At 34.5% G+C, this 23776-nt stretch overlaps 1 protein-coding gene and 1 long non-coding RNA gene across 4 annotated transcripts in view; both read left to right on the top strand.

The window, feature by feature from the left end:
• The window catches only part of LOC127837564 (uncharacterized), a 147055-nt gene that overhangs the window by 16296 nt on the left and 106983 nt on the right, over nt 1-23776 (top strand). The window lies entirely within an intron of this gene.
• Nucleotides 16656-18591, top strand: LOC127837614 (uncharacterized). Its single transcript, XR_008029369.1, has 3 exons — nt 16656-16739; nt 17555-17658; nt 18562-18591. It is a non-coding gene; the product is annotated as an uncharacterized LOC127837614 (long non-coding RNA).

Genomic DNA, 23776 nt, shown 5'->3' with positions numbered 1-23776 from the left:
TTAAAGGTAGGTGTTCCAATGCAACTGTGTTACTCACTGAGGTAGGTGTTCCAGTATAACTGTGTCGCTCAGTTAAAGGTGGATGTTCCAGTATAACTGTGTTACTCACTTAAAGGTTGGTGTTCCAGTATAACTGTGTTACTCAGTAAAAGGTAGGTGTTCCAGTATAACTGTTTTGCTCACTACAAGGTACGTGTTCCAGTATAACTGTGTAACTCGCTTAGGTAGGTGTTCCGGTATAACTGTGTTACTCACTTAAAGGTAGGTTTTCCAGTGCAACTGTGTTACTTACCTAAAGGTTGGTGTTCCAGTATAACTGTGTTACTCACTTAGGTAGGTGTTCCAGTGTAACTGTATTACTCACTTAAAGGTAGGTGTTCCAGTATATCTGTATTACTCACTTTAAGGTAGGTTTTCCAGTATAACTGTGTAACTCACTAAAAGGTAAGTGTTTCAGTATAACTGTGTTACTCACTTAAAGGTAGTTATTCCAGTATAACTATGTTACTAACTTAAAGGTAGGTGTTCAAGTTTAACTGTGTTACTCACTTAAAGGTAGGTGTTCCAGTATAACTGTGTTATTCACTTAAATGTAGGGGTTCCAGTATAACTGTGTTACTCACTTAAGTAGGTGTTTCATTATAACTGTGTTACTCACTTAAAGGTAGTTGTTCCAATATAACTGTGTTACTCCCTTATGTAGGTTTTTCAGTATAACTGTGTTACTCACTTTAAGGTAGGTGTACCAGTATAGCTGTATTATTCACTTAAAGGTAGGTGTTCCAGTTACACTGTGTTACTCTCTTAAAGGTTGTTGTTCCATTATAACTGTATTACTCACTTGAAGGTATTTGTTCCAGTATAACTGTGTTACTCACTTAAAGGTAGGTGTTCCAGTATAACAGTGTTATTCACTTTAAGGTAGGTGTTCCATTATAACTGTGTTGCCCAGTTCAAGGTAGATGTTCCAGTATAACTGTGTTACTCACTACAAGGTAGGTGTTCCAGTATAACTGTGTTACTCACTCAAAGGTATGTGTTGAATTATAACTGTGTTGATCACTTTAAGGTAGGTGTTCCCGTATAACTTCGTTACTCACTTAGGTAGGTGTTCCAGTATAACTGTGTTAGTCACTTAAAGGTATATTTTCTAGTATAACTGTGTTACTTATTTAGGTAGGTGTTGGAGTATAACTGTGTTACTCACTTAAAGGTTGGTGTTCCAGTATAACTGTGTTACTCACTACAAGGTAGGTGTTCCAGTATAACTGTGTTACTCACTCAAAGGTATTTGTTCCAGTATAACTGTGTTACACAGTTTAAGGTAGATGTTCCAGTATAACTGCGTTACTCACTTGAAGGTAGGTGTTCCAGTATAACTGTGTAACTCACATAAAGGTAGGTGTTCCATTATAACTGTGTTAATCACTTTAAGGTAGGTGTTCCAGTATAACTGTGTTACTCACTACAAGGTAGGTGTTCCAGTATAACTGTATTACTCACTTCAAGGTAGGTGTTCCAGTATAACTGTTTTTCTCGCTAAAAGGTCGGTGTGTTAGTATAACTGTGTTACTCATTGAAAGGTAGTTGTTCCAGTATAACTGTGTTACTCACTACAAGGTTGATGTTCCAGTATAACTGTGTTACTCACTTAAAGGTAGGTGTTTCAGCATAACAGTGTTACTCACTTTTAGGTATACTCACTTAAAGGTAGGTGTTTCAGTTAAACTGTGTTACTCTCTTAAAGGTAGGTGTTCCAGTATAACTGTGTTACTCACTTAAGTTGGTGCTTCATTATAACTGTTTTACGCACTTAAAGGTAGTTGTTCCAGTATAACTCGGTTACTCACTTTAGAAGGTGTGCCAATGCAACTGTGTTACTCACTTTAAGTTAGGTATTCCAGTATTACTGTGTTACTCTTTTAAAGTTAGGTGATCCAGTGCAACTGTGTTACGCACTTAAAGGTAGTTGTTCCAGTATAACTGTGTTACGCACTTAAAGGTAGTTGTTCCAGTATAACTGTGTTACTCATTTAAATGTAGGTGTTACGCACTACAAGTTAGGTGTTCCAGTATAACTGTGTTGATCACTTTAAGGTAGGTGTTCCAGTACAACTGTATAACTCACTTAAAGGTAGATGTTCAAGTATAAGTGTATTACTTACTTAAAGTTAGGTGTTCCAGTATAACTGTGTAACTCACTTAAAGGTAGGTGTTCCAGTATGTTACTCACTTTAAGGTAGGTTTTCCTGTACAATAGTGGTACTAACTTAAAGGTAGGTGTTCCAGTATAACTGTGTTACTCATTTAAAGGTAGGTGTTCCAGTATAACTGTGTTACACGCTTAGGTAGGTTTGCGAGTATAACTGTGTTACTCACTTAAAGGTAGGTGTTCCAGTATAACTGTGTTGCTCACTTAAGTAGGTGTTCCAGTATAACTCTGTTACTCAATTAGGTAGATGTTCCAGTATACCTGTGTTACTCACTTAGGTATGTCTTTTAGTATAACTGTAATACTCACTGTAAGGTAGATCTTCCAGTATAACTGTGTTACTCACTAAAAGGTACGTGTTACATTATAACTGTTTTACTCACTTTAAAGTAGGTGTTCCATTATAACTGTGTTACGCACTTAAAGGTAGTTGTTCCAGTATAACTGTGTTACTCATTTAAAGGTAGGTGTTACGCACTACAAGTTAGGTGTTCCAGTATAACTGTGTTGATCACTTTAAGGTAGGTGTTCCAGTACAACTGTATAACTCACTTAAAGGTATGTGTTCAAGTATAAGTGTATTACTCACTTAAAGGTAGGTGTTCCAGTATAACTGTGTAACTCACTTAAAGGTAGGTGTTCCAGTATGTTACTCACTTTAAGGTAGGTTTTCCTGTACAATAGTGGTACTAACGTAAAGGTAGGTGTTCCAGTATAACTGTGTTACTCATTTAAAGGTAGGTGTTCCAGTATAACTGTGTTACACGCTTAGGTAGGTTTGCGAGTATAACTGTGTTATTCACTTAAAGGTAGGTGTTCCAGTATAACTGTGTTGCTCACTTAAGTAGGTGTTCCAGTATAACTCTGTTACTCAATAAGGTAGATGTTCCAGTATACCTGTGTTACTCACTTAGGTATGTCTTTTAGTATAACTGTAATACTCACTGTAAGGTAGATCTTCCAGTATAACTGTGTTACTCACTAAAAGGTACGTGTTCCATTATAACTGTTTTACTCACTTTAAAGTAGGTGTTCCATTATAACTGTGTTACTCACTTTAAGCTAGGTTTTCCTGTACAATAGTGTTACTCACTGAAAGGTAGGTGTTCCAGTATAACTGTGTTAAATCGCTTAAATGTATGTGTTTCAACTTCCGATATCAATATGTTATTCACTTGAGGCCAGGTGTTCTTGTATAAGTGTGGTGATCCCTATAGTGACCTGTATCTCCCCTAACTCCAACAGAGTGAACAGCTCCTTGACATAAATCTGCTTGCCTTCCAGCATGGTGGCAGTCATCAGGCTTCATAGAGTTATTGCTCTTATCACAATGTTTTCTGTGTTAGATGGTGGACACTTAAGTTGCATAATCCAACTTCAGGCTCCTTATCCATGAGCTGTACGTATATACTAATTCAAGAAGAACTATAGGATACTTATGATAGGAATTTGATTTTTTTAATTTACAGTGTCCCTATAGGGTGAACATTCGCATGCTGGCAGGTTATTATTCTCCAGTGTAAGGTTAATGTCATTGTTGAGGTCTGTTGTGCTTCCATAAAGAGTTTCGCCTCATGTTCTTGTTTGCATGTTTTAGAACATTCCATTCAATCGCAAAGCACATGAACTTGAAGTATAAATTAGTGCCAATGATATACATATTTGATACTGCTAATTATTATCAAGCTTGATATATGGGACGGTATGATATTATGACGTGCGAAAATACACACAATATGCTATTTTTAGTTTAGATAACCTACCTCTGCATCACTACATAATAGCACTTGTGGTATGGCTGTGTTGACAATAATATTGTCTCACAAAAGGTTTCCTTCATTACACATATTGCATCCATCAATCTTTGAATCCTACTGAGTGATTTGCACAAAATTACAGCCTCTTACAAGCTGTTTCTCAATTGCAAAAAGTAAAAATAGGCTGTTTCCCAACACCAAAAATTAACATTTTTTCCGAAACATCTGACCAAAATTTATTGGAAAAGTTTTTTCAATAAACTCAATAATTAGTTAATTTATTTAATTATACAGCAATTTATTATCTAAGCACTTTCTAATATAAATTTTAGAAAGCATTTAAACATGTCCTTATAAACATTTGTATACTGTAATTAATTATCATATTAATAATGTTAAATTTTTCAAAATTTAATGGTCTATCGCGCATTTTTTATCCAATCAAAAATATTGTAAAATATAAAGTGAAAAAATCACTGCTTCTTCCAAGCCCCGAATTAGGTTCAAGTACAACTTTTTGAAATCCTCGTACCTTCTTCACATACGTAAGTGAAATTTCAAAATACTTGTCCAACATACCAATGCGTGTCCCTCTGACTAGCAATTTGGCAGAGTTATGCCGCGTCTTATACTTCGAAGTTCAGAGTAATGTTTATATTTTAAGAACATATTAATGCCCTTTGGAACTTAATATACTTTTTCCATTTAATACTAACTAAAGGGTTTGGAATCGACATTTTAGGCTTTTTATCATCGCCTATAAATCTGACCGTGTTTTTAACAATTATACCGTTCGTTTAGTATGTAAGAATGTCAAATTAAGATGTACATGCAACACACCTATATACAGTAACATTTACTCAATGGCCACTATATTCAAGGTTATTTACTAACATTGGCTCATATCTCTGATCTGCAATTGAGCTGACAATGTCAAAGCTCATCTTGTTCTTTAAAAAAATATAATTACACTTATATTATTATTGTTAATATCAGCAATGAAATCTCAAGATCTCTTATTCTATTTAGTTCATGTGTGCTTATAAACAGCAATTTAAACTACTATTTATGTTTTGAAATGGCCATAACACAGGCAATATAGACCTAACTACATACTAGCTTGTTCAGCTTAAATGTGTCTTTTCAATTGATGCATCCAATATATTTTTATGACATACATATCTATACTTAAGGTACATGTGACCTTTCTACTCTCTTTGTTTTTAACTTTGTATCGATAAACGCGCGTTCTGAAAGAATATCTTTTTTTTTAATTGCATTTGATGAAAGAGTTTGTAATCAGTTTGTTATCAGCGTCGCATTGATGCTATTTTTAAAAAGTTCATCTCCGTACATAATTAATTTCGAAACATTTGTTTTGAATGTAAACGCAGTAACGAGAAAACATTATCAATTGAAATTGCTCAATTGTTTTAAATTAAATACACAGATTATAAATGAACATGATTATAGGAAAACTGGGCACTATTTAACTTAGAACTTCACGTCAGAACCTAAATTTAAATTAATCTAAAGCTTTTCCATAGCAATATGATAAGTTCAAACGTGTTCGATAAAGCTATATAATGATATTGTTTTGCTTTTTTTAAGCTTATTTAGTAACAAAAATTAATGTTTTCATATGTACTGTGGTTGCTGATTTCTTTAAGCGTTTGTTCATTTCTACATGTTTACGCCTAATCGATTATTTGCAAATTGCACAAAGTACCGGTACTGGCTCTATTGGGAAGCATAAGCCAAAACAAACCCTCATTGGGAAAATTCGCGTAATGTACACTCGTCTTGGGATTTGTATAGTATTTGTAATAGCTTGGTACTTAATTTCACAAACCCATTTTGAATATTCTTTCGCGTGCCTATTCTGGTGAAATGATGTTTCATTTCTCATTTGGGACACTCTACATTTGATACTTGATATTTTATGTAATAATAGTTTGTATTTATCAGAATTAGTTTAAAATACGTTGGTGTTGTTATCTCAGGCTCTATCCACCGAAGAAGCAAACTGTCATGCCCTTATAAGGAGAATCAGTAAAGAAGGCGAGAAGGCGTATCTTTGGCTCAAATAATTTATTTGTGATCATGAAAAATATTTGTTTCAAATAGTAATGAGCACGACCTTATCATGGAAATAGAGAATACTAGGTTAGCGTTAAATACAGAGAAGTTTATGTTGCGAGGCTTAGAACGCCGGGAGCACGAGCCTTGGCGAGCGCTTTCGGTGTTTGAGCCGAGCAACATAAACTTCTCTGTATTCAACACTAACCTAGTATTCTATTTATCCCTTTTGACATTTAAAATAAATAGATCTAATAACCTTAACAATAATTTTAATTCATTCTTCAAAGTGCGTACAATCTTACGAATGCAACCATGCGTAGTGATATACAATGTATTTGTTCTGGTACGCAAAACAGTCTTTAAAAAAATCACACAAAAACTGTACAACGAGAAAAAACATCACCATATGCCTCGATTCAATTTTACGCAGCATGCACATTTTAATACATTACGACCGCGAAAGGAGGATTTTATTCATTTTATTTTCGAAAGAAAATGATCAAAATCAAAGATGGCGGCGATTGCTCCTGACAAAATGTTGTCGATACCAACATACATGTACATGTAGATTTAAACACAGAGTCGTTCTAAACATAAATTATCAAAAAAACTACTCGCCTTATTTGTTCATGGACGTTGCAGATTTTGATGGCGTCTTGATCTAGCCTTCACATCCTTCAGTTTGCCACCCAAACACAAGATAATCCATAAAAATTATATTAAGCTTTGAAACACTTGTTGCAAACCGGTTATTCTTACTGAATAGACTTTCTTTGATAAAATCACAAAGACAACGTTTATTCATCAAAATTACCCTGAGGTTTACTTACTTCCAAAAGCAAAACAGTACGAAAAGACTACTGAACAAAAAATACACACCCATCAGTATGCTCTACACACACAAGTTCTCATCAAAATAGGAACGCTTATTCTGAAAATCAATAACACGAATAAGCAAGATCTACATGTAGATCAAAATCCTTCGTCTCACCGGTTCCATCCGAAATAAGTAGTCCATAGAATATGCTCTTTTTTCATAATTACATCCACGAATCGATACAGAAGCACGAAAAAAATGTCTTCAATGTTTTATTCCAGACATCGCATACTTGTTTCGTGTACACCTAAAGATGACATCACACAAATGACGCAATAAGTATGTCATTTTATTACGCAATCAATCAGCTGATTCATTTAACGGATGGCGACTAGATCTAAAGGTTGTAGGTTGTATTTATAATTTTAAAGTCAAAGTTTTCTCGACTCTAGAGATTTCTTTCGAAAAATCATTCATTGGTTGAATAATTTAAAACGTAGTCCGTGCACGCGACAGATATATCCCACAGCTTTGGAGACAGGCTAGTATATTCCATAAGGTGTTACCGTCAATGTCGCGGTGAAAATGGGATAAAACAATATACTTCATTATAAACATTGTTTTAAATCAAATATTGCAGGAAGATGCATTGATTACGAATAACTTTAAAAGCTATATTTATTAATACTCTTTCAATAAAATCCATTTTAACGAATCATTCAGTTTTGTTACGTAGATATAGACAACGTTTGTATGTACGATCAGAGGGAACCACTCAAAATAGCAGATGCTGGGGCAATGAAGCTGTTAAACGGGGCCCGAAACAAAGAGAACTTGATCATGTTAAAATATTATATAGTTATATCTTTTACAGAACAAGCTTTATAAAATGCTGCGAATAAACAATTTACCATCTTGTGAGAACGTAGAAAACATTTAGTTTATTGAGAGGTTTTTTGTTCAAAAGGCATTTAGTCTATATTTGTTTAGATGCTATTGCATACTGTCTTTGAATAAAATAGTTCCATGGTTATGGAACTATCTGCATAACGATGCTATTAAAGCCTATGTAATTTGCTTGCAAATAGTATTTGAAAAGTTAAACTGCAAACCTTTAATCAGAACATTATGGTATTACGCATAATTCTAAAGAAAATTAGCGTTAATGGATTGTTTACGAATGCGTTGTTTGTTACTTTTATGTATTTACATGCATCTTGTTCATTTTAGAACTGAGACCGAAAACGACATGCACTCATACGGAAGTTAAAAACGAAATTAAAAAGATAGAACACCATATTCATGATGGCAGGCTTTTCAAGCTAAGCTCAGCATATATTGAGCATGTAAAAGACTGCTTGAGTGACCCAGGCTCTATCGTAAAAGGGAGATATGGAACTGTTTATACATGTGAGTTGTTCATATAAATTTCAAATAGTTTAGAAAAAGTACATTTGCTGAGTGACATCACGCTATGGGGGATGTATGGGATGTTCAGTGTAGAGATTTGTTCCTTTGTAGCTTGGCAACCTAAACACACCCTTGTAACCGCTTCTGCTGGCGCGTAGAATTAAGGGGCTTGCACGTTTCATACGACCAGCTGCAAGTTATTGGAGAGGAGACGGGCGCCGCCAGAATTAACCCCAGCTCACTGAAAGGACATGATGAGGACAAGAATCAAGAATACAAAGCCAGATCGGTCGGGGTCCGATATAGCATCGACCGAGCTCTTCTTTGCAAGTCTCCAGGGAGATGCAATACGTTATCAACTGGAATATAGACATCGATAAAGTTGTCAACATAGAGAACAACAGTAGGAAGATTCAACGTAAGAACACTCCAAGATCCATGAACTGACGCATGAACTGAAGCGCTACCACTGTTACATCGCCGGGCTAGCCGAGTACAAATTAAACATTATATCGACTTCATATTTGCTCCGCCACGGGTAAGGTCCATCGTCAACAAACAAACACAATAACTTTTTCTGGTGTATACATCGGCCGTGACCATCCCTTAGTGCTCACCACGATCAAGCGTAATGTAAAGAAAGTAAGCGCATCACCAAGAACCCGCGCATCAGATTTGACTTGGAGAAAGCTATGTCAGAATTACCGCAATAACGAATTACAGCCTTTTCAGCCATCAAAGCAGAAGCATACGACCCATCATCCTAATCCGATTTAAAAGTAAGGTCGCGGAACTCCTGGTAGAGCAGGCTGGATTCAGAGCTGGACAGAGGAACACATTTTAACTAAAGAGCGATCTTTCAGAAACACAACTTCATCAACTTTACGAAATATAACGACCGTTTTAGGCATGATGGCATAGGGCAGGTTGTAAAAATGTTAAGGATTGACAACATGCTGGTGTCATCGAAGAACTAAACGGAAACACCAACAGCGCAGTACTTCTCAATGATGAGTGGCATCAGCAGCGAAGTCCATGATCTCACCAACATGTTCTCTGAAAGAGCAGGATCATACGGGTCAGCACGGCGAAATAAAAGAACATGATAAACAGTATGAACGACACCAGTGAAGACATCGGACATGAACGGGGAGAAGCCATAAGGGTTGACCAGCTTAAAGTAATTAGGAGCGACCCTGTCAAAGAATGGAACCAGTGCCACTGAGGTCCAGATAAGAATTGCCCTTGAGACCGAAGCGATTGTCAGACTGAGATGGTTGTTGACGCGCGGTTTCATCAGCTCCCCATCAAGTATAGGCTTACAAGTCTTGTTTTGTCTCCATCCTACTATACGGCTGCGATCCCTGGACGCTCCACATTAAATGCAAGATACCGACCATCGATTACTAGTGTCTCCGCATACTTTTCCGCATCTCCTACATGAAGCACAAGGTCAACGTCTGGAACAGCAGCACTTGTTGGCCCACACCCCCCTTCCTCCTATTGCAACCGTCAAACGACCAAAGCTAGCTTGATTTTGACACGTCATCAAGCACGACTCAATGTGAAAGATTGTGCCTCAGAGCACAATAGAGGGAGTTTTCACGACGGCCAAACCCCGTTAAAGAGAAAGATGACGATGATGATTGTCATCATCTCCAGTATAACGTTCGACAATGTTTTTAATACACTTCGTATTTAATCGAATCTAAACATATTTTGACGTCTAAAAAGAAATGTATCCATATGAAATGTGCAGTGCAGCTATTTTATTAGGTCCTCCTAACAATTCAATTATTGCAACTGTAATTCTGATTTAATCGACTATGAGGCCACGTAGATCGCTCTAGTTTACTTGTTTATATAGTTGGGGCAAAATTGATGTACATCTCTTGTTTTCTTATTTATGTATAAACACTTTTATTATTATAGACTCGGTTAAAAATTTATTGATAATACGGACTTATAAAAAGGTTTGTGTAATAGCTGCAACCAGACATATGGTATTGATGATTTGCGGTGATTTGTACTCTTTTGATATTTCAATGATTATAACTGTTCTCATCTGTTTTGTAGGAGATATAGGCAAATTCTTTCATATAGAATTTAAACTGTGATTTGTATTATAAAAGTTATATTTTCTCGCCTGTTGCATGCTCTAAAAACGCTTCCGAATCGCAGACTCGTCGAACAGATATTGGTTTAAGAAATGTTTCTTAACTTCTTGTGTCATGACATGATTTCAGCTCGCTTAGAAGTGGATGGTTTTCGGCATAGAATAGTTCTCAAAGAACTTAGTGTTGATGATTCACCGGGGTCACGTCGCAAGGACAAGGTTCACATTCTTGCCTCTGTAACAAATGTAAGTCATGAATATTTTCTCATATTAAAGCAAAATTAACTTAGTCATCACTTCAATTGAATACGATCTTTACTGGTTAAATTGGGAAAACAGGTTGGCGTCTATGTGTGCTTATGATCATACGATGCGCCCAAATATCATTACACTAAGCATTGTGGAAAACAATATTGAAATATATATATATATATATATATATATATATATATATATATATATATATATATATATATATATATATATATATATATATACATATTTTGCAATGTGTGATTCATAATTTGTTCAAAGTCTTTGTTCAAATAAAGAAATGTAAAAATCTACCGCACTAGCAGAAGAGAAATTATCGTCACTGGCAGAAAATTCAGAAACAAAAACAAACGTAATAAATATTGTATCATTAAATTGTTATTGAGCATAACCTGCATCGCGCACTATGTAAAGGGACCTTTTCACAGATTTTTGCATGTATTTAAGTTTGACAGTTAATGCTTTATATTGATCAATTTAAACATTGGATCTAAAAATGCTCCAGTAAAAAAAATATGTTTGGAAAAGGAAAAAAAGTAACCATCAGCTGGGCTCGAACCACTGACGCTTGGAGTAAAAGTCTAACGCTTAGACCACTCGGCCATCCATACTCAAACATTGAGTGATGTATGTTTTACTTTATAGAAGCAATCATCGTAATGTCACAAAATATAACGATAATAACACAATTCTCCAAATTATTCAATCGTTTCGCGTTGCAACCTTTAGGTGGTTAGCGTGTGGCTATGATATTAATTAGTAAAAACATCATTTCGAATGATAAATAATCATATTATAACGAAAAATCAACTTTTCTGAAAAAAAAATCATTATCAAATCTATATATAACAAGTTATTCAACTCGAAATCACCCTAAAACAAGGTGCATCGCTTTGAACAGCCAATACTTTATCAATTTTGCAATGATTTTCACGATCTTGGTCTTATTCAACGCAGAAATGAATTTCCTTTCTGGAAATGTACATGTCTTGCAGTATGTTTTTACAAATACAGGGCTAACTTTTAAGAAATAATAGAAAAGTTGATTTTTCGTTATAATATGATTATTTATCATTCAAATGATGTTTTCACTAATTAATATCATAGCCAAAATGATGTGTTCACTAATTAATACCATTGCCACACGATAACCACCTGTGGTTGCAACGCTGTATAATGTTCAGGTTTTTAAATTGTCAAAAGATGCATATAATGGTAATTTTAGAGCATGGTAGATGTTCAGTATTTCGGTATCCTCACAAATAACATAACTGCAACGAACATTTGCTAATCTGAAACAATGTTGTGCTTAATTTTGTCACTTTACCAAACAGTGAAAAGGCCCCTTTAAATAAACAACAGTAAGATTCACTGCATTCCATTTTAGTTTCTATTGAACTTTTAAAACCAAAACAAAATAATTTCAACTCCAATTAACGATGTTAAACAGTACATCTTTACTTTGAAACAATTGAGTTAAATACATAGCATCAGTCAAATATATTTTCAGAGCAAAATAATGTAATCGAAGAAGACGCCTTTATAATGGTTCAAATAGCCAAAGTACATAGCTTTATTATATATACTAAGTTGAATTTATTATTGTTAAATACTCACTATGAAAACGAATAAAACAAAATGACGGACACAATGATTTTAAAACATTCAATGAAAAGTTCATCAATGAAACAACAAGATGTTCCACTATCACGTCTCCAGAAAGGCGATTGAATATACAGACCGACATTTTAAAAAGCTTGTCACATACCAAAGCCAAACAAACGGCGATTGACACTCACACATATATATAATGATATTGGAAGGACATATTTATTTCACAATTATTATAATGACAATCGTGTTATATAAAAATATTTCAAAAATTATTAAGGTTTTAACAATTTATTTACATGTATATCATTTCCCACAATTCCCTACAAAGCCAAATATAATGTTTGCCACTTGTTTCTATTAATTAAACTATGTTCAGTTGATTTATATGTAGAGACACAAAAACAGTTTGTTCGGTAAATTCAAATTTTTAAATTAAGCAACTTGTGACAGAAAATTGTGTCTTTTCTATTTAACTATGCACTTTTATTTTTAAAATGATAATAACTTTTTTAAATTCTGAGATATTTAATAAAGGTTTAAGTGTAACCATATAAGGCATACTTTCCCGCTCTTGATGCCCATATTTTTTAACCGAGAATAATCATTGACATACACATTTTGTTCAATTGTTTCTATTGATTTGGGCGAGAGCCGACCTACGACAGATAGAAGTCGCTGTATATATGAGAGCACTTTGTATGCAGATGAGCTCATACAAATATATTAACTTTAAGGAGAAGCTGGCGTCACGTGTTATGCACTTCGCTATCGTGCCACTCATTGCATACCATGATGATCGCAAGAAAGGGTAAATACACATCAGTTTTACATATAACATTATACTTTGGAGTAGAAAACATGTATATGTTTCTTATCCGCTTGAAATGCATTGTATTACTTATTGAGTAGTTTGTTTATCAATTATGTTCCTTTTAAAGGAAATACTACTTCATAGCACCATATCTTGAGAAAGGTGATTTGTATGCAGCGATCCAATCTGACAGAAAATTGTTAGTAGAAAGCCCCCCACCTGCGGAGTACATACCTGTACTTAATTGGAAGCACAGATTGAAAATAATGTACCAGATTGCTTGCGCTATTGACTATCTTCACACTGGGAATTCATTCCGGTACGTTTTTTCCTTTACTTTGTAATTTGAAAAGTATGGTTGTGTTAAGAGGAATTATGTATCGTTTAAAAGAAATTATCTGAACTCACACAGATCATTTGTTTTTCTTTGGCTGAACCAGGTCACATGCTGTAGTTTTACGTATTATGTCAGTAGCTTTTTATGCCCCCGGATCAAATGATCGGAGGCATTTTGTTTTTTGCCTGTCTGTCTGTCTGTGTGTCTGTGTGTCTGTGTGTCTGTCTGTCTGTCTGTCTGTCTGTCTGTCTGTCTGTCTGTCTGTCTGTCTGTCTGTCTGTCTGTCTGTCTGTCATTATGTCCCAAAACTTTAATCTTACAGTAATGTTTTGCAATAACTTTTGCAATATTGAAGATAGCAACTTGATATTTGGCATGCATGTGTATCTCATGATGCTGCACATTTTGAGTGGTGAAAGATTAATGTCAAGGTCATCCTTCAAGGTCAAAAGTAAAAAATACAATCAAAGGGAAGTAATAAGCTTTAAAAGGGAGATAATTTCTAAACCTGCCAAATGATATCTTGAAATTTTATTTCAAAGCGGCGAAATAACGGACATTGTCTTTCTGACAAACACATGTCTTGTTTATATTAGGTCAGTAAAGTTAAATTATGTCACTGAAGTAAACAAGATAACCTTATTAAATACAGTAGGGGTATCATTCTCGCATTGTTATGTTGATGCAGGAGAAAGAATGCTACTTAGTAGAATACTTTTTTTAAACGGCTTTTTACAGATCCCGCTCCTCTTGATACAGCGAGATAATTTTATATTGAGCTCGAGCTACGTTCTCACAAAATATTATTATACTGACCATGTATCAAATTGTACGGTGTCATTAACAGAGGGAGTAATCACGTGATAGTCAAGATGGCGACGTCCATATCGAGACGGTTATTTTTTCGCCGTTTTATACCCTTTATTACTTCTGTTTATTTTTTAAATGACGCTCACTTTCCAGCCATTTCAGTAAAACGGTGATAAGCGTTTATTTCGTATTTTAATTCGCTTTATATCTCGACTTTACTCCCCGAAAATTTTCGTAGTGGAGCCCTAATAAGGTCATCCCGCTAAGCAATTTTGCACCGAGTTAAGTCGAGATATAGAGCGAATATTGTTATGAAATAAATGCCATTAACTTTCTTCCTATTATGGCTGGAAAGTGAGCGGAATAAAAAAATAATAATACAAGTAATATAGGGTATAAAACGACGAAAAATACCTGCCTCGGCATGGACGTCGCCATCTTGTTTGTCACGTGATTACCCCCTCTGATTAAGCAGCCGTGTAACTTATACCGCGTCTTTAATTATTGTATGAGTAGGATGTTTGTGGATATCTACGACATGGGGGAAAAACTAATAATTAATGTTCAATGTTTGAAACTAACGTTGCGTGTAATGAAGTTTATTGCTTGCAACCTGATGCAACTATAAAATCACGTTATATTTGTTTTACATTTTTGTGCAAACAACCTAAGAACAAGTATATTTTTACCCATCCTGTTATGCCGATCAAACAACACGACCATAACACACCATAATAATACACATAGGGACATTGAGGCTTAGGAAAATACTGATCATTTATGATATACACCTTGTGTTAGCTTATTTGATGTTCTACCACGTATGTATTTGATTTTGGTCGGGCGGTATGAAGCAAGCATTCATTTAACATTTATTTGTTAACGAATTTTATCGAATAATCATCAACCTTCCTTGAAATATCTGACATAAAATGGAGACTAAGTTTGATTACCATCCGACGCGCACCATGCACATATTTATTGCTGTTTGTTTATACAAAAAATAACTAAATGCGAAATTCGACTTTTTCGAATTTTACCCATACAATTTTGATTGAATCTTCACCAAACTTCTGCATTTTTCTGTCCTCGACCTTGCTGGTGACTTATACAATGTGTGTTTTTTTGTTGTTCAATTTAGACATCTAATCCACGTAATTCCGAACGGAAAACGTTTGTGCTTACGCTCAAAATTCAAGAAAATGTGCGGCTAATGTTCGTCAAATATAAAAATGCTCAACTCCAGTTTTATCTGCTTGAGGAATGAGGGAAATCTTACGATCATGACGATTTAATGGTTTGGGAAGTTTACCAACTGCTAAACAAAAAAAAACTTAACTAAATTACTCTAAAAAAACACCACAACGCACAAAATTACAAATTGATGAATAAATTGAAGGTCACCGCATTGCAACTTTGTATGCAAATCAGTATGGTTTTTAAACAGCTTTTAGTGAGCGCTTACTTGTCAGGAATTATTTACCACATAGAAACGCATTTCAAATTGAACAGTAATATGTGCTACATATACATGTCAAACAAATGAAATTCAGGGTGACTCAAGGTGTAATTGTGCAATCGTAACTAGAACTTACCACAGTAGGGAAAAAATAGCACCCAACATATTATCATATCTAGCAAGTTGTCATGCTCATTTTGTTGACATTTCGAAGTAACATACATTAATTTATCATGAAGGATAAAAGAATTTGCACATGAACAGCATCATTTTATAAGAATATTGCGCGTTAAGTGTGCGAGAATGTCGGCACACAGATTTGATATACATACAGAGAGACGTGAAGACGGAAAGACTGTCGTGGTAAACCCTGTTCTACAAGGATATGTTATTCGTTTTCAATTGTATTGAACGTTGTATTGAATAAGGTGCATCTTGCAACGTATTTGGCTAAAAATACTATTCGACAGTTTCAAATTATGAAAGTCTCATTAAACTTAGTTATTATTTTTATCAGACAAAATTAAGCATGGTACATATTCGTATCACCTACGCTTTGTGTTTTGCAGCGTGAGTACGAAATAACATTTCTTTATGGATCGAATACCATTGTACAATGCAATATCGCATTTTATTCTCAAAACTTGATTGATTGCAAAGAGAATCTTTATACTAAAATAACGTGCAGTATTAAAAAAAGACCCATTTAATAACTTGTTGTTATTAGTTTCGAATGTTTATGTATATATTTTATATAATTGTACTAAAGAGTACATTTGACGACAACTTAAATATTGGGATGATATGCCATCTTACAGCGCTATAATTGTTTTAACAGAGGTACCATCCTGCATATGGACATCAAATCCAAGAACGTTGTAATAGACTCGGAACTGAACGCACGGCTGATTGATTTTGGTCTTGCAAGAGAGGTGAAGGAAGGAGTAGAATTTCAGACTTTATACGGTACGGAGGGGTATTTTCCAACAATTCAACATAAAAGACTTACACCAGAACACGATTATCATAATTTTGGAATAGGTAAGATGCTATATTTCAGCATGTATAGACTAATTGTGAATAAATGAGTTTAATGGTTTTAAATCAATATTGATATCTACCAATAAATTAAAAGCATTTTTGTAAAGTATACCAAATTTCATTCAAAATGAAGTTATGTTTGTCTTGGAAAAATTAAACTGAAATTTACTGATAACAGAAAACGTGATGATTGCATAAGCATGCACATGACATATTAAAGTTATCTAAGTTTTAAAATTGTTTTGAAACATCACAGCTTGACATTTGATTAAATATTGATATTACAAAACTATACTTTTTTCCGTAAATTGTATATTTAGCATATTATTATTATTTCTGATTATGTAGATTATTAATTGTGTTGTTTTAATCCTTACAATTATATTATCAAAAGCGTTACCTCAAACTTATTAAATATTCGACATTTAAACGAACAAACAACAACAAACAGCCTCATCTCTTTCTTCATGAACTAAAATGAATGACACTTTGTCTACATGAATCATATGCAAACAAATTTCGTAAGCTCATGTGTCTACCTTACAAACAAATGTTAAGAACTGCATTGACATGTTCACAAATGTGAAACAAATAAAGTGTTCAGAAGTTATATCTTATGATTAGTTTTTTGATTTAAAAAAAAATACTTAATCATTATGTGGTTCTTTATATAATTCGATTAATCATTGGTTTTGAAATATGTTAGTAATAAGCAATTGCTTTAAAAATGTGTTAATATAATTCAATTGATAAATATGGATAATATTTATCCCTGGGTACACATATGTTTTGCTGACATTATGTTTTATATACAGTTATCAGAGAATTACTGACAGGTGTTGATCCAACGGAATATGAGAAGGACGACGCCATACAACTGCGCAAATGGGACAGTAGAAGAGTTGAGAATAATATACAGGTACATAATTTTTAAAACTGTGGATTGTTATCAATGAATTTGTTATTTTGTTGTTCGTTTAAAACATGCGGAAATAGCTATGAAAATGTATATTTTTCACAGTTTGTTTTCAATATAATTCTCCGAGCAAAGTTCTTATGATCAATATACATATAATCCCATGAAGACAAGATAAATGTATGTCTTAATCTTTATACACAAACTTCACGAGCAGTGCGAACCAATCTTAATATTTGAGCCTAATACGATCATTAGATATGAGCATCAGCTTTAAACGCCATTAGTGACAGTGTTTCGGTGTTAGAGACAATTAGATATGAGCATCAGCTTTAAACGCCATTAGTGACAGTGTTTCGGTGTTAGAGACAATTAGATATGAGCATCAGCTTTAAACGCCATTAGTGACAGTGTTTCGGTGTTAGAGACAATTAGATATGAGCATCAGCTTTAAACGCCATTAGTGACAGTGTTTCGGTGTTAGAGACAATTAGATATGAGCATCAGCTTTAAACGCCATTAGTGACAGTGTTTCGGTGTTAGACCAACTTTTCGATTGGTACTCGTGGATGCCTGTATGCATGTAAATATCGATAATAAGCAACATCAACAAAAAAATTAACGTGATAAATGAAAAATATTAAGTAAATTTACTACAGTAAGGTTGAAATGTCTCTTATTGCATATCGTGACGTTCTCCTGTGGGAATATAAATGTGACGATACTCTATGTGCTTTTTTACTTTCGCTAAACGATTAACAAACTCGTTAATTTCATATTTGTCTACAACAAGATAAGCAAAACATTTCCATTAGATTTGTATAACATAAGTCATATAAACTGCCGAATACGTCCTTAAATATGCTGAATACTCATGTTTATATGATTTGTAAACGTATTGTCTAGGATCGAGTTTGGCCCAAGGAATTCGATGAAAGACGGAAAATAAGAGCTTTAGCAGATACGTGCATCGACAGCGTTAAGAAGAAAGGAAAATTGAAGTCAAAAAGCATCTGCGGTGAATTAAAAGTTTGTAAATTACAGAGTTTAGAGGGAGTAACAGATAAATCTTATTCAATATTCTATTCCTATCGAATAATTGCAGATTAAACTCGTTTAACGTAATTTTGCACTTTATTAAGTATTTTAGACGCAACAGTGGCATAGTTGTACCTCTTATAAACTGTGCTTGGTGTATAATTATTGTTGTTTATCATACCTCTACGTTCATATCTACCTAGTATCCGGTTAGTGGGCGTTAACATCAGTGAATGTTTTGAGATGCAATAAATTTGTAGGAATCAGCGATAAAGTCTTCATTTTTTAGCTCATCTATTTTTTGAAAAAAAAATGAGCTATTGTCATCACCTTGGCGTCGGCGTCGGCGTCTGCGTCTGCGTCGGCGTTGGCGTTGGCGTCGGCGTCCGGTTAAGTTTTGCGTTCAGGTCCACTTTTCTCAGAAAGTATCAATGCTATTGCATTCAAACTTGGTACACTTACTAACTATCATGAGAGGACTGGGCAGGCAAAGTAAGATAACTCTGGCTTGCATTTTGACAGAATTTTGTGCCCTTTTTATACTTAGAAAATTGAAAAGTTTGGTTAAGTTTTGCGTTTAGGTCCACTTTTCTCAGAAAGTATCAATGCTATTGCATTCAAACTTGGTACACTTACTTACTATCATGAGGGAACTGGGCAGGCAAAGTTAGATAACTCTGGCGTGCATTTTGACAGAATTATGTGCCCTTTTTATACTTAGAAAATTGAAAATTTTGATTAAGTTTTGTGTTTAGGTCCATTTTATTCCTTAAGTATCAAAGCTATTGCTTTTATACTTGCAACACTTACTAAATATCATAAGGGGACTGTGCAGGCAAAGTAATGTAACTCTGATTGGCATTTTGACAGAATTATGTGCCATTTTTATACTTAGAAAATTGAAAATTTGGTTAAGTTTTGTGTTTAGGTCCACTTTATTCCTACATTATCAAAGCTATTGCTTTCATACTTGCAACACTTATTAACTATCATAAGGGGACTGTGCAGGAAAAGTTATGTAACTCTGTCTGGCATTTGGACGGAATTATGGGCCCTTTATACTTAGAAAATTGAAAATTTGGTTAAGTTTTGTGTTTTGGTCCACTTTTCCCCTAAAGTATCATAGATATTGCTTTTATACTTGGATCACTCGCAAACTATCATAAGGGTACAGTAAAAGGACAAGTTGCATAACTCTGGTTGTCATTTTTACGGAATTATGGCCTTTTTTGACTTAGTAACTTTGAATATATGGTAAAATTTTGTGTTTCGATCCACTTTACTTCTAAAGTATCAAGGCTATTGCTTTCAAACTTCAAATACTTTCATGATATCATGTGGTTACTGTACCTGGCAAGTTGAATTTTACCTTGACCTTTGAATGACCTTACTCTCAAGGTCAAATTATTAAATTTTCTAAAATTGCCATAACTTCTTTATTTATGATTAGATTTGATTGATACTTTGACAAAACTACTCTTACCTGACATACCACAATAGACTCCACCCAAACCATCCCGTGTGCCCTCCCCCCCCTCCCTCCCCCACTAATTTTTTTTAAGATCATCTCACAAATGACCACAACACCCTCACACTATACCCCCCACCCCACCCCACCCCCAAATTTTTTTTTGAAACGGTTAAAAAACACAGATATTTATTTTTATTATTTTATGTTTGAAATACCGTCCATCCATTGCACCCAAGAATCCCCCACCCCCACCCGAATCCCCCCCTATTTTTTTTTTAAGATCATCTCACAAATTACCACCACACCCTCACACTATACCCCCCCCCCCCCCTCTCCACCCCACCTCCCCAATTTTTTTTTTTGAAACGGTTAAAAAACACAAATATTTATTTTTATTATTTTATGTTTGAAATAACGTCCAACCATCGCACCCAAGAATCCCCCCCACTCCCCCCACCCCCCCCCGAAATTTTTTGTTCGTTTTTTTTTGCATTTTTTGGAAGATAGTGTAATGAATTCCACACCCCCACACTATACACCCCTCTTAACTCCACCCCTCCCTCCTTTGTGATTGCAAATGAGAGTCCCTTCACCTTTAAAAAGAAAATAGAAGAGCGGTCTGCACCCGCAAGGCGGTGCTCTTGTTATACAAATGACATAGAGGCAACTCAAACAAAATATGATATAAGTTATTTAGTACTTTTTACATTTTGAAAAGCAACACAAACCGATTACAAGTATTTAACAAACAATACGCTTAATTACTCTTGACGTCATTCTTTACTCGTCAACTGTCATAAAACATACATTTTCGCCACAAAATGCAAGGTTGTAGCGATTATTTTGTTGTTGTTTTTTCTTTAAAAAAGCTGGTCTAGAGGTGGGATTAACAAAACAACTAGTAACTGTCTATTGCTTTGTAACATTATATAAGCCTATGCACGAATCAAAAACGGCTCTGCAAGCCTCGCCGTTATTTTATTTAAAGCCCCACCTTATATATCGATTTCACAGTAGGCTGTTATGCTCTATATAGCATGCATAATGTTTAAAACGTTTAATGCCTTTTTTTCTTTTCGACGCATTAGAACATTATGAGAACAAACAGCGTCTCAACCTGGACAGGTTCGACGGATAAACGATGTGAAATATGTATGGTGAACGAACACGATGCAAAAAGCCGTAAGTTAACCTCAAGTTGTCTTTCAATAAGGTGTATAACACCGAGTAAATGCCGATACACTTGACGAAATACATGCGCTAGAAGCAATAAATATTCATATCGAAAGTGAAGGCATTACCATATTATGTGACTTTACTTTTTTCAGTTCACTTTCAATACTCAGCATAAGTATTTTTTCATGACGTCGGAAAATACTTTTCGGAATTATGTAAACAAAAATCATTGAAATTCGGGCAAAAGGCTCTCGGGTCATTATGTCAGCAGCGGGCCGATTAAAGACGTCCGGTCTAGCTCTGTCGTGTTGTTTTGTCTAAGATATACTATCATGCAAAGATGAACTATGGAGTACATTATCCATCCTTTGTTCTGCTGTATAAAAGCCAAACGCCCCTAGGAAAATGCGCAATTAATATATTTGGTTTGTTTACGTGATTATGATATCAAACAAATTCAATTTTAAATATTCACGCTTCATCTCTTATGTTATATGTAATCACATAATTTACATGTGTGAAAACAATTTTTTATACAGAGTTTTTTTTAATTTACGACCACTTATCAAGTTCTTTATGATCGGTACACATATAAAATGCTGTTTTGTTACAGCCGTGGCTGAAATAAATCATAAGGACTGTCCAGGCAAGATTAAGATATGTCATGCCTGTATGCGCAATTCGTGGTTTAATCCTATCAAATGCCACACATGCGATAACGACATCAAAGCAGTAATTGGTAAGTGGTTTAACACTTTTTTTATTAGTGTAACTTGAGTACCAACATTAGAATGAGCTGAACTGCCATATCCGGGATATGATGCATACCCAGCGACCAGTAGAAAGAGGAGTACGAAGAGGAGTTGCTTAGCGGGTCATTTCTCGGTTGCCTGTTAGGTGCATATATCTCATTGGGAACCCATGATATACTAGTATTGTGAATGATGTAGTTTCCCCATTCTTTATATATATGCCATAGATGTCATCAATGAAGCTATAACAGAGCACAAATAAATATTGTTCATGTATAAGCTCTTAATTAGCTCTTAATGTCGTATTGCAGGTGATGGTTGGGGTGCAGTGTTGATCGCCGGATTTGACGAGCATAATGCCAACTTGTTTAAAAAAGATGTGACAGCATTTGGAGATGCTATCACTAGTACAGTCTTGCCGACAATGTGTATCAGGTAATATCTGTTATACTTATTATCGTTGGTATTATAGCTTACATAATATGTGCGTTCAGCCAGAACGTATCATTAGTATGCACTTTCAACACATTTGTAAACCATATCATACACAAGATATTTAATGATGAATATGACGGCCAAGAGTATAACGATACTTAACTGTCTTTGAAAAGTTCAACACACATACTATCTTTGAACAATAGATATAAAATGCATACTTTTGTTCGTAATCAGTGATGCTAAATAGTTTTTCCCCAACAGCAGTTTTGCGGCATTGTAGGTATAGTACTTGTGATATAATTTGTAACTGTGTAAGCAGTCCACTTACCATTTTACATCTACGTACTTTATTCACTCACTATATATTAATGCTCGTAATTTGATTTATTTCAAACGCGAACTTATATAAGCACCTTGTAAATATAAGAATAATGTTGTTTATTTGTTAATGTTTTTTCCCACGTTTCACAACAACCTTTATTAAATACATCATTAATAACAGTGTGTGTTCTCTTTATAGAAATTGACATATTATAGTTACTGTTTTTTTGCATATAAAACGATGTCAAAGATATGTATAAAAATATGTTCATACCTACACATGCATTGTGTATGTATATAAGACCAATATAAACTGGCATAATTACATGTTTTGTCATGCAATATTAAGGTAAAAAAACACACACTAATACTCTCACAACATGATTAACCTTCTGGTTAAGTTAAATGTTAAAACAAAATATTATTGGAAGTGGTTCTTACCATGACCGTTTAGTACATAACTTGGACATCGATTATATTTTACACTGAAATATAACGTATACTATGATTTTACATGCGAAGCGATGAAAAAGTATTTTTACAATGTTCATAATAAACATGCATATTGTGTTTCATTGTAGGAAATCCAACTTAGTTGTTGTTGACTTCAATACAAAAAGCGAGGAAAGTGCATGTTCAAGGATTGAAAAGGCATTTAAAATACTCGAGTCAAACCACGTACATACGTTGGTTTTTCTGTACTCAGGACATAATGGCAACTTGGGATTTCAAATTGGAAGAACATCATCTCAAGATGAAAGATCTGAATACTTGTTCTATCATATGAACGAACTATGTAAATGCATTAACGAGTTCAACGGCTTAGAAAAAGTGATAGTATTTTTGGACTGCTGTTGCCCAAAACCTCTTAATGTCCTTGATCATATTTGTCTCATACAGTTCAATGCTACTGGTCCCAACGACA

This window comes from Dreissena polymorpha, chromosome 7 (genome assembly GCF_020536995.1).
Source record: "Dreissena polymorpha isolate Duluth1 chromosome 7, UMN_Dpol_1.0, whole genome shotgun sequence".
Taxonomy (NCBI): Eukaryota; Metazoa; Mollusca; class Bivalvia; order Myida; family Dreissenidae; genus Dreissena; species Dreissena polymorpha.
The sequence above is the reverse complement of the archived record's forward strand: the minus strand, read 5'-3'. Positions and strand labels throughout refer to the sequence as shown.